Here is a 12,157-nt window from a genome sequence, read left to right as displayed (position 1 = left end):
TTGGTCACCACATGATAGCAAACACTTTTTGGGGAGGTGTATTTTGTGGTTGGTTATTAAATGCAAAAGGGTTTGTTTATTTGTTTTTAATATTATGAGTTATGAGTAAAGCGATAATTTTGTAGTTAAGGCAATGATCGAGAGCATAACTGTCATAGTGTTAAAGCTACAAATATGGAAAACAAATTTATAAATGTGTTGATAAATATTTAAAATTGTAGTTAAGTTATGTAGCTTATATATTTACTTTGTTGAATAGCGAAAATTTTTGTTCAAATTAAATTAGTCAAATTAAATAGAAACGTTAATAGAAATAGGTATTTGGCTTTATATGATGCCACTTATTTTTTAATAAAAGCAAGAATTAAAGCAAGAATTTTTATAAAATTTAATGTTGGAAGTAAACAAAAGCTTGTTGTCACAATTTATTTCATTTATTTCCAAACACTCTTACTAAGATTTAAAAAAATTATCATTTCAAGTTTGAGACAAAAATAAAAGGAACAATAAAAATTATTAATATTGTTCTTTATTATTTCTCAGTTTATAAACAGTTTATAAAATAAATGACTATTTATAAACATATTTCACGTTTTCTAAAAGGGTCTGGAAAAATACATTTTAATGCTTAAGAGAAAATACTGATTTAATTGTATTTTATCGTTTTCACACGTTAGAGGAAATTTGTAGAAGCTGTTAAATTAGGAGCACAAATATTTATAGAATTTGTAGAGGAAAAACCTTTAAGCTCGAGTGGAAATGGAGTCAGAGACGGCGACGAATACTGCGACCTGGTTTGGGCCCACATCAACAGACAAATTACGCGACAGAGAAAACGTTTCTGTCAAAGTCACAGCTTCAGCGGTGAGGCAAAGCGAAGCGAAGTGGCTGCCACAATCACAGTCTCTCTGTGTGTGTGTATGTGAGGGGAGAGGGGAGCGGTTGCTTGTTGTTTAGCGGGGGGAAAACAATTTGTAACGACTATCGGCGTTTGATAAATTAACATTCAGCAGTTCCTCGATTATGCAACAAATTGTCAATTCAATTGAAATTGACAGCGCGATGAAGCTGAAGCTGAGCTGAGCTGAGACTCTAGTCGAATTAGTCGCCGATGACGATGACGATGCCAATATATCGATGACGATGACGATGACGACAACGACAACGATGACGTTGCTTGTAAGTGCAAGTGATTAATTTAGTTTCTTTTTTTAGTTTGACACACTTTACATAAATGGAAGTGAGCTAAACTTGCTCAGCTTTTGAAGTAACAAATTTCTTAAATGTTTTTTCGTGGCTTTAATCCTCGTCTCGTACAATACACAGAGCAGCGGGGGATTTAGTTAGTTCCGTTCCCATGGCAGTTCCCATAGGCACACATAATGCAGTGCGGTGCTATTTGGCTTTACGAGTTGTTTAACAATGCTAAACGACTTGCAGTGAGCATAAAATTTCCCATTACAAATGCGGCCAATCAGTAAGCCGGGTAAATTAATCGCATCACATGCCATCGTCATCGTCAACTTGAAGTAAACAGCAGGCCAGGCCGAGTGGCCAACACACCGAAGTGGCCAAGTGGCCAAGTGTAGAGAGATCCTTCACTGGGTTTGTGTAGCGATCTCATTTATGGGCCATAAACCATAGAAGCTGACTTTGCAGCGCCGCACAGTTGTTGCTGCTGCTGTTGTTGTGGTTGCCCCTGCCACAATGAGTTGTTGCAACAACCGAGTCGACAACCGGAGAGAGACTCAAGAGGCATTGTTTGGTGATCGTTCGGCTGGGTTGACTGTTTGGTTGCTCGGTCACCAGCAGCGAGGATATACGACAGTTAACTTATCTTGCATCCACTTAACGTCTCGCGGCAATAAATCAATCCAATGGTCGAAAATCTCGTTGGCAGCCAGAAGGCGAATTAATCACTTTGAAAATTGTTACCCATTTGGAAACTTGTCGCATTAACTTCCCAGCTGCATACAACTCGTTCTCTAAATACGCTATTCCTCTCTGTCTCTCTTTCTCTCTGTTGCACCTCCTCTATTTACTTCTACTTTACCCGGTTTTGGGGGGGAAACCAGTTCGCGATCTCTGAGCGATCGTGTGTGGGCAATCCTTCAACATCATGTGAAAATGCATATAATTTATGATTGTCATGATTGGACTTTATGACATTATTCTAAATCTGGGAAGGGGGACACTCCAGCCTCTTTCTTTCTGGGTTTCTTTGATGACCCTGCTGTCTTTTCTCCCCTTTTTTCTCTGTCTACCTCTTAAAATTAAATACTTTTAACATTCATCTAATTCATTGTACTTATTTGACATTTTTTCAACAATTTTGTTTTATTTCTTATACCTTATCTCAGATCCAATATTTATAAAGAGCTCTTAAAAAAGTTGAACGGAAATGTAATATCAAGTTAAATTTCATTAAAGGAAATGTGGCTTACACAAATATCCTGAAGGATGAATTTATTGCAGCAAAAGGTATTTAGTAAACTTTAAAATCTGTTAATGTATTTTTTATGGAACAACTTTGATAATAAACTAACAAAGGTAAGCAACAATAAAGTTTTAAGGCAAATGAATTTGCAATTTCTTAAAATGTCTTTAAGTTTCCTTTCAATATTCTTCAAAACATGTTTTTTCCATAAATTCAAACTAGAAAATTCATAATTTGCATATGTGCCATTCAAGTCAACCTCTCAAATTCCAAAGAAGCTTTTAGTTGTGTGCTGTGTTTTCAGCTTGTGTCCAGGCTGGCTCAAAAATATATATCTTGCTGCATGTGGTGAAGATATTTTATCTGCAAATTGCTTAAATACTTGTGCCTATTAAAACAATTAGTCACTGCAGCAGAGGAGCAATGGAGAAGGAGTGCGTAGAGGAGAGCACAAAAGTTTTATTAAATTTTCACAAATTTTCATATTCATCGAGACTATTCACACTCAATTATAACATACCAAAGAACACAAATTTGCTCGAAAATAATTAAAGGGAAATTCCATTTTGCCAAAGATGCGTTTTTGGGGTAAGTCTTGTTTGTTTTGCATGCTCCAACTCCTGCACCCGACAGCAAAGGGATGGATGACTAGGAGTAGATGTGGATGTGTGTATGCCACAAGCAATGGTGGCCTAAGTTTCAAGATGCTACAAGAATGCAAAGTGTCATTTAAGTGAAACAAGACGGGAACAAATACACAACGTTAGAGCCACCTCAAGTGAGTGAAAGACAGAGAGAGAAATATTATATATAGAGTAAAGGGGTTTTTGAGCAACCAAGACTAAGGCCTACCCCAACCCCTAATTGTGTGCGTGTGTGTGAGTGTTTGTGTGCCCCATGTCGTTGCAACGGCATCGTCATCGGCTGTGGCAGGCATCCTTAGCCACGCAGCTTGAACAGCCTCTATAAATTATTGCTGCTGCTTGTCATGTACGGAAATCCTTGTGTCAGTGTAGCCAAAATGTGCCTGCCTCCGACTCTGTCTTCGTCTCCGTTTCCGTCTGCTTCGTTTTGTGCTGCTGCTGTCTCTGCGTTTGCCAGGCAAGGAGGCGATACGTTTTCAACAAGATTAGAATTTCGTTGCAACGCACAAAGCCTCAGAAACAATTCGAGCAGACACATCTCGCAACTATAACAATTAATATCCTCAAACTCAAACTCAGACTCCAAACTAAAGACTCCGTCTCCGTCTGCGTCTCAGCGTCAGTCAGGGCATGACTGCATTGCAATGCCACTTGTCTTTTGGCTTGAGCCTGCGCACATCGGGGCGTATACGAGATGGCTGTATGTTAATTCCCTCATTCCAACAATTTGGCACACAGAAACAACTGTGTTTGAGTTATTAGCTGACTACGCACAGAGCTGCGACTCCGACAACGACTACGACTACGACTTCGAGTATATCAGCACTTACTCCACTTTAAACCAACTTCATTAATAATTTTACTGCACTTCCTGTGCTCAAGTTTTGTTTATTGTGGATATGTTTCCACTATGGGAAACATTTTATCAAATGTTTTTGTTGTTCATTATAGCAACTTGAAATGCAAGCATAAGAAAGTATGTTTTCAGAAGAGTTTACCGCAGATTAAAAATCGTAACTTAGGCAAATTATATAAGCAGGGAACAAATAATACTAAACTCGTACAGATTAAAATATATGGTTAAGGTGGGAAAAATACTTCAATATTTACAATAAATCCTATAAAATACCGTTGAATCAACAGAGCAAAAACAGATACCTTATAGACCTTAAAAATTATCCTCACATTTTGCAAGAATTTTCTATCGTCATTTTGCAAAAATGTTAATTGTACTTTGTCGTAAATTTGCCACCTTGGGACGTCATTTCCTGCAAACCCGTCGTAAGCAAAGATGGTTAGCTAGTTATGTGACAAAATGAATATGCATTTTTATAGTCATAGCTGGGAAGTTACAGAGGAGCTGAGCGTAGAGTTTTTTTTCTGTCGAGGTGTCTCGCAGCGTATTAAGCGATCCATTAATTACCGCTGACCATGGGCATAGAGTGATTTTGTTGTTGTTGGCCGTATTTGATTTCGGACGCCTCGGCTTGAATTCTTCTCTAATGGATGTACATTGTTATCCATAAATCATGACCACACGTGCATCGCTTTTTACCTCGCTTTACCTTAGACAAAATTTGAAGAAATACGGAATTAAACGTAAAGACGCAACAACGACAACAACGAATGAAGCCAACCGATGCGATGCGACGCAATGCGATGCGAGGAACTAAAAATACACATTTACAACGTCGTGTCAAACGCCTACAAAATGTGGGACCGATGGCCACCTCTGCCACCACCGCTGCCGCCACCGCTAACACCAACAGCAACGCCACCATCGAAGACTTTGCGGAACTGAGAAGAGCCCAAAACTCATAAGCGACTTGTGCGCCTTTTTGACATCCCCACGAATGAATGAGTGAGTGAGTGAATGAATACATGTGTACTCAGTAACAAATGTGAGTTCAGACAACACTCACTTGATAAGATGAGTGAAAATAATTATGCCCATTAGCCAGCAACCGAAATGCAGGCAGCGTAAATGATGCCAGCGATCATTGCTGTCCAATGATCATTCACAGGCAATTTTGATTAGGTTAGGTTAGGTAGGACCGGCTGCCCCTGTGCGGGGCAAAGCATAGACCAGTGGAGGTCCGTAGCTGTACCGGTAGCTTATCTACGTCTCAGAAATCGCGCAGTATGGATGCATTTTTGGCAAAAGCCAGCAGCATCCTAGGAGATAGCCGTGAGACGTCCCGAAGATCGTTGTGGCACGGCGAATTAAGGTATTTCAACCGGAGTCGGGATAACGCTGGGCATCTACAGAGAAGATGCTCAAGTGTTTCCTTAACCCCGGGTTCGTTGCATTTCCTGCACTGATCACTGTTCGTGATGCCCAGCTTTACAGCATGGACAGCTGACAGACAGTGGCCAGTTAAAATGCCTAGCATTAGCCTGCAGTCTTTCCTTGAAAGCTGCATGACGAATTTGGTTAAGTTTTTGTTAGTAGAGGCACACATCAGCCTTGCAGTTTTGCACGAGTTGGCATTACGCCAGCTCGCGTCCCACTGAAGTCTAGAGCGCACCTCAATTTCATTGCCTAGAGTTCGCAGGGTATCGGAACATTGCACATGTTACCGACATCGAGCCCTACTCCCTCTTTGGCGAGAGTGTCTGCGATCTCGTTGCCATCGATGCCCTGGTGGCTTGGGATCCAATAGATACGCACGACCGCAGATGCGTTCAGCGACTCTATTGCTCTTCTGCTGTCCAGGACAACTTTGGACTTGACCACATCAGAGTGCATTGATCTTATTGCAGCCTGGCTGTCAACAAAGATGTTAATAGAGGTGTGATCACGCTGTAAACCCCGAGCCAATTCGGCAGCCTTTCCAATGGCAAAACTTCCGCCTGGAAGATGCTGCAATGGTCTGGGAGTTTATAGGATTGTTTGGAGACCGGGTCCGGGCAGTATACGGCCGCTCCGACACCATCATCCATCTTCGAACCGTCGGTGAAGAGGTTGAGGGCTTCGGGAATGCATAACCCTTCCCGCCAGCACTCCGGTTCCAAGAATATAGTGTTAATATGGTCAGTACTGGTAAGGGGGATAGTATAGTCCAAGTCTCTACTAGTCTCCCTACCAATGGCGCTGTGACCATAGCCTAGCAGGCCCAAATTGCCAGTTGCGGCAATCCGTAGGGACGATTTTGCGGCTATGGATTGCGCGTATAGGTTTAATGGTTCGACACCAGCTATTACCTCGAGGGCTTTAGTTGGCGTCGACCTGAGAGCGCCTGTGATACACAGTAGCGCTTGACGCTGTGTCCTTTCCATGATGGATAGGTACGTCCTTTTTTCAGTGGCCTGCCACCACACTAGAATTTTGATTGGTTTCACTACTGTGAAAGCTGTCTATAATTAGATAATAAGGTGTAGGCTGTAGCAAAGTAACTAATCATAAACACAGTGAAACTAAGATTGAAAGTTGTCTTTAAAAATGTATCCTCATTTACTGCATTTTTGTGTGTTGAATGAAATTGAGAATGGATATTAAAATATTAAGCTGTAAAGTTAGGAACAAAGCAGAATTTGTTAAGACTTAAATCTCCTTTAAGGCTATAATAATAACATTCAATAGTATAGTGAATTCTTGCATAATTTTTCAACGAATTAAGCTACTTGGCAGCCATTTATTTCTTCATGGAAAAACTACAATATTAAATAACGGTATAATATTAATCAAGGGAGATATTCAATTGAATATTCCAAACAGTTGTTGTACTTTCTAAGAGTTCTTGTCCAATTTTATCAATAAATTATTATAACAGATATCTTATGGGATTGATAGAATAATATCATTACTGAATAGCAATTATAATCCACACCAAATCGTAAAACTTGTATATTTGTATATTGCAAAAGTATCCACATGTGTATTTTATATGATTAATTTATAGTATATCGTCCCTGAGTTAAGTCCTAAGACGTCATTTATATGCAACTATTGACACATTAATAATATAAGAGAAATTATTCTTTTCCATATCGAAAACTAATTGTATGATATGTTATTAATATATTGTTAAGTGTTGTCCTGAGAAGTTGAATCGAACTGTTGACATTTTAATAACTTCCCACTAATATGCGTGGCTAGTTGGCATATCAGATTTACCACGATGCTCGTATCTTTGAAAGTTTTGTCGGCTGCTTAAAGATTTTCATTCTAAAAGAATGTAAATGTTTTTGATTTCTATTGATATCCGTTGTGTTATGTAAATGTCCGTGGAGTTGATAAATATTAATGAATGAGATATCCAAGCTCATGTTGATGTTTGTCGCCACAAAGTCTACGAGAACTAGCGAGACTTTAGTATAGAGGTTTGTTTCCACACACCAACAACCAGGTAATTGCGAGGAAAAAGATTGTTTTTCCATCAAAGTTTTTCATTGGAAATGACCCTTTTTGTTGGGCCAGCATTTTTACGAGCGTGAGTGGCTGAGTGAAGATCTAAGAGCTGAGCGTTGAGAGTTAAGAGTTAAGAGCGAAGCATTGAGAGTTGAGAGCGCAGGTATCTCAGATGCCCTATCAAATTTCGTTATCCACTTGGCGGTCTAATTAACATGACAAAGAAATGTCACTTTGGGAAATTTATGGGGCAACAGGCACTTTGGTGCTTTGCTGTTGCCTCGATCACTACGATCGCTACGAGATGCTGCAAAGTTGCAGATGGCCAAGATAATATTTACGATGCCGTTTGATTGGTCTTCCAATCGATGCTCGATGCCGCACATATTTCAGAGAGCGATGCTAGGACAATTTCATTGTCGTTAAAACAACTAATTTTATTATTCCGCTGACATTTACCATCCACACACAATCACACACACACAGGCTTGTCTCGGGGTCAATTCCCGATCCCAGGCGAGATCTCAGAACCCAGCCAGACTTGTAGACGTTGTTGCATCGGGGACCCGCTTGCTTGGCTAGTTGGTTGGCTTATCTTGTTGCAAGCCCGTTATGTTTGTCCATTCTTCTCGTTCTTTTTTTCAATATAAATTTTAAATTGTGTTACCGATTTTTAATTCAGCTGTAGATTATGCGTTTTGTTAGACGATTTCTCTTATCTTAATGCGCCTCTGCTTGTGCTTAGTTTGTAACCAAACCAAAAACAGAAATGAAAAAAAAACCTGTGGAGACACTCTGTCTGGCGGAGCAGTGCCCAAAAGTCCAAGCTGAACAAGCGGACAAAAGTCGTAGCAGATGTATTGTGCATTGTGCGATGCATTGTTTAATGGAATTTTCTTGTAATTCGTGCTGAAATTGGATTTTAAAGTGCGGGTCCAACATATAATTTGTTTGTTAATAGTTTCGAAATGCGAGCACACGCGGCTGCACAAGCTTCCCCCTTTGGTTCTCTTTCCTTCTCCCTTCTCCCTTTTTGCTACTCCCACACACACGTATCCTATCATGTCTGGTTGCGACTGTTTACATGGCCGAACTGCCTGCATATCTGCCCATAAAATGGCCTGTTGTTGCTTAAATCGGGCGTAAGCGAATCAATTTTCATTTTAATTTATTGACACAAACACAAGCGACCAGCAACCAGCGAGCAGCAACCAGCAACCAGCGACCAGCGCCCAATGTCCAGGCTTCTCCTGTTGTCCGGCAATTCTCCTCTCTCTGTTTGACCGGGGACCTCGGTGTACATTGCACCAATTATACAATAACTCGACTACAATACAATTTGCATTGTGCGGCAAATTGGAACTGTCCCAGCCGCGTTCAACCGATTTTCATTTAATAAATGCGCATACGCCCGGTGGGCAGGCGGCCAGTTTGACTTTGCTCTGAACATTAACTGCAGTAACGGCACATCATGCACCCACCTAGCAGCGACACCAACGATACTTCTGGTCCCAGTTGCAGTCGCAGTCCCAGTTTCCAATTGCAGTTGCAGTTGCAGTTGGCCGAACGAGTGCGACTGCAATAATTATTTATTGAATTTATGGACGTTCGTTTCGGTTTATATCGCGGACTTAAGCGTTGTCCAACACCAGATACCGTAATGGATCCGGTGTTCGGAATGATGTTGCCAATTGCTCGTCCCATTTCGAACATTTCGCAATTCGCCATTTAACTGCCATTTCAATTTACCAAATGAGGACTTAACCATTCATCCGCCGGCGAAGGTAGAGCGAGTGTGTCAACCATCATTATTTATTCGCATTCAACACTTTTTACTCTCTTGCTAATTTGCAATTAATGCTGCTGCAGTTCAATATTAGATGCAGACAAATTCTGCCAGTTAGCATAGAAGTTGTTTCAAAGCAGTTTCATTCTTTATGATGAAGAACACAAATAAATAAAGTGTCTACATACAAGACTTTTTACTGCCTTTTGTTAAGATAGGTAATTTGAAAGGATGCAGTTGACTTCAGCATATAAAAAATATATAAATAAATGTAAGCGCAGTGCAGTTTCTGCTAATTTCAATGGAAGTTCATGGTTTTTGTTGAATAACTGTTGAAGTAAATGGAAAGTCTTGACCTTAGCTGAACCTATGTACATTTCAAAGGAAACAATTGACTTTAGATGATTCTTTGCTAATTTTGCATAAAACAATTGCAAATATCGGTAACATGAAATTTGCAGATGGATAAAAGTAAGGTGGTAGGTAAGTTGATGTTGTGAAAGGCAATTTCAAGCTGACGAGAGTGAAGCTAATGTCTGCTTACACTCTAAGCTCAACCTAATCAGTATGGCAATTTGTTAATGCGAATTGTTTATGGTGTAGACTAGGATGGCTATTAACAACATCTTTGGATAGCTGTTGAAAAGCTTAGACTTCAATTAGATAGTGGGAATCGTTAAAGAAAATTGCATAGCAAAAGAGAAGTAGGAACTAACACTAAGAGGCACGACTTGTTTTTAGAAAAACAGATTGAAAGCCTAACTTTTGAACAAATTGTATTTATTTAATTTCTTCTATTTAACTATCTGCTAAGGCGGTCAAGTTTAATACGTAATAAACAAGAAGTTTCCATTCAAAGTTTTTACCAAAATATATTTAAAATATAAGTTATTTCTGCATCCCAAAATATATGTTATTTTGCTTATGTGAAGACTAATAAGAAGCTGACACCATTTATAATAAATCTTTATTTCAAAAGCTTCATTAAAAGTTTCAGACATCTACTATAACTACAGTTGCAATCTAATACAAGTCACAAAAATCGACTGTTAAGTTTTCCTCAAAGTAAACAAAAAAAAACTTCCGAAACATAATTGTGTGGACAAGCGCAGTTTTTGTGGTTGCAGCAACTTCTTTTTTTGTCGTCATCGATTTGTCATTACAATACCGAGAATTGTGTGAAGTTCCAAAGAATGATTTGGACAACGAAAAAGCGTTGTAAAAAACCAAAGCATAATTACAGCGACATACAGATATTGTATGGGTATATAGTAAATTTGTTTGTACATATGTAAGTGCCTTGTGTGTGTCCATTGTCGTCGTCATTGTCGTGCCACGAGACAGTTGTCGGTCGGTTGGTGCGCCCAAAAATGCAGGAGGCCTACATAATTAATGATTGCTTTTAAACAGCGTCGACAGACGTTGAAACTGCTGTTGTCAACGGAGGAAGCGAAGGAAACAAAAAGCGCGAGGTGACGAGGAAAAATGCCTTTTTACTGTATAAACATTTGCACTTGCTCGTAATTAGTTTACGATGTCAGCCGCGTTGCCATACTTAATTTGTTTGAATCGATTTGAATTAATTTTAATACAGAAATAATCATGTTGCCCGCGGGGCAGTCAAAACTTTTTTGGTGCGCTACAATCGAAATGTGAGGGTATTTGGGGTAAATTATAAATATTGTAAATGCCTTAATGACTGCTTCACGTTGACAAGTCAGTTGAGGGAATGAAAACCAGAAAATAGATATAATGAAATAAAGTAGAAGAAGTCTGCAAACAATTCGTGGAAGAGCAAAAACTAATTACTCGTACCTGCGTCAGCATCCGGGGCAGCATCTGTGGCTAAATAAAGATGGACAAACAGAGAGTGAGAGAGAGAGAGGACAGCAATCATCTACATTTATTTATTTTTATGTCGAGTAAAGTACACGAACTTAATCACTAATTACCGTGTTACGCATAAATAAATATGTGCATTGCGCTTTGGTATGAGTTGCGCGAGTTTTCCTTTTTTTGGGGTAGATGGGAACACTTGACATGGACACTTGGGTGTCGCAGTTTGCAGCTCTGAAATTTGCAAACTAATCTGCCATTTATCACCGAGCAGCGAGAAGTTGCCCTGACTCTGGCGACAGGTATGTACTTGACTGACTCTCCAACATGTCGAGCGACAACTACGGATGCAACGCACAGCTACAGATACAACTATAGATACAGATTCGCACTTGCACTTGCAGTTTAGCCGAGGGCAGCAGCATCAGCTCTTTAAAAATGATTTATTTTTGATAAATTACCACGGTCTCCGCTGTGCGGATTCGCTTCATTTTGCAAATGATTTACACGGAATGACACGGAATTTAATTTTGAAAATTCTCAAATGCTCAACGATCTCGCGCTGGGTGGCAAACATGATTTCCCCTTCTCGAGTCACACACAGTAGACGAGGTCGCACTTATACTTGACAACGTCATGGGGAGAATTATGTGGCACCTATAATTATACCATCATTGCCTAGTTGATTCACCGCTCTTTTTTTGTTTTTCCTACTTTTCACATCATGCTGAAGATTGCTCTATTATTAACTGAAGAAATTTACATAGATCTTCGTTTCTAAACGTTTTAAAAGATTTAATGTGGAGGTTGGATATTAAGTATGCGTTTTATACAAATCGCAAATTAACCTTCGTATAATCAGTAAAATTATTTTTTGCTTAGAATTGTAAATCAGGAAGATTAAGGTTTGGTTTCCGGTTAGAAATATTCACGAATGCAAACTCTTAGTTGTGAAATTTTTTAGCAATTCTTTTAGGGGAAAATCAAGCCTTTTAGATTTATCTATTTTTATAAATACTCATTTATATTTCAATTCATCATAAATATTATATAATGATTAAATTTTTGATATCTGATTTTAAGTGATGAATTAAAACTTCTTT

Source organism: Drosophila sulfurigaster, chromosome 3, assembly GCF_023558435.1.
Source record: "Drosophila sulfurigaster albostrigata strain 15112-1811.04 chromosome 3, ASM2355843v2, whole genome shotgun sequence".
Taxonomy (NCBI): domain Eukaryota; kingdom Metazoa; phylum Arthropoda; class Insecta; order Diptera; family Drosophilidae; genus Drosophila; species Drosophila sulfurigaster.
This window is presented reverse-complemented; position numbering follows the sequence as displayed.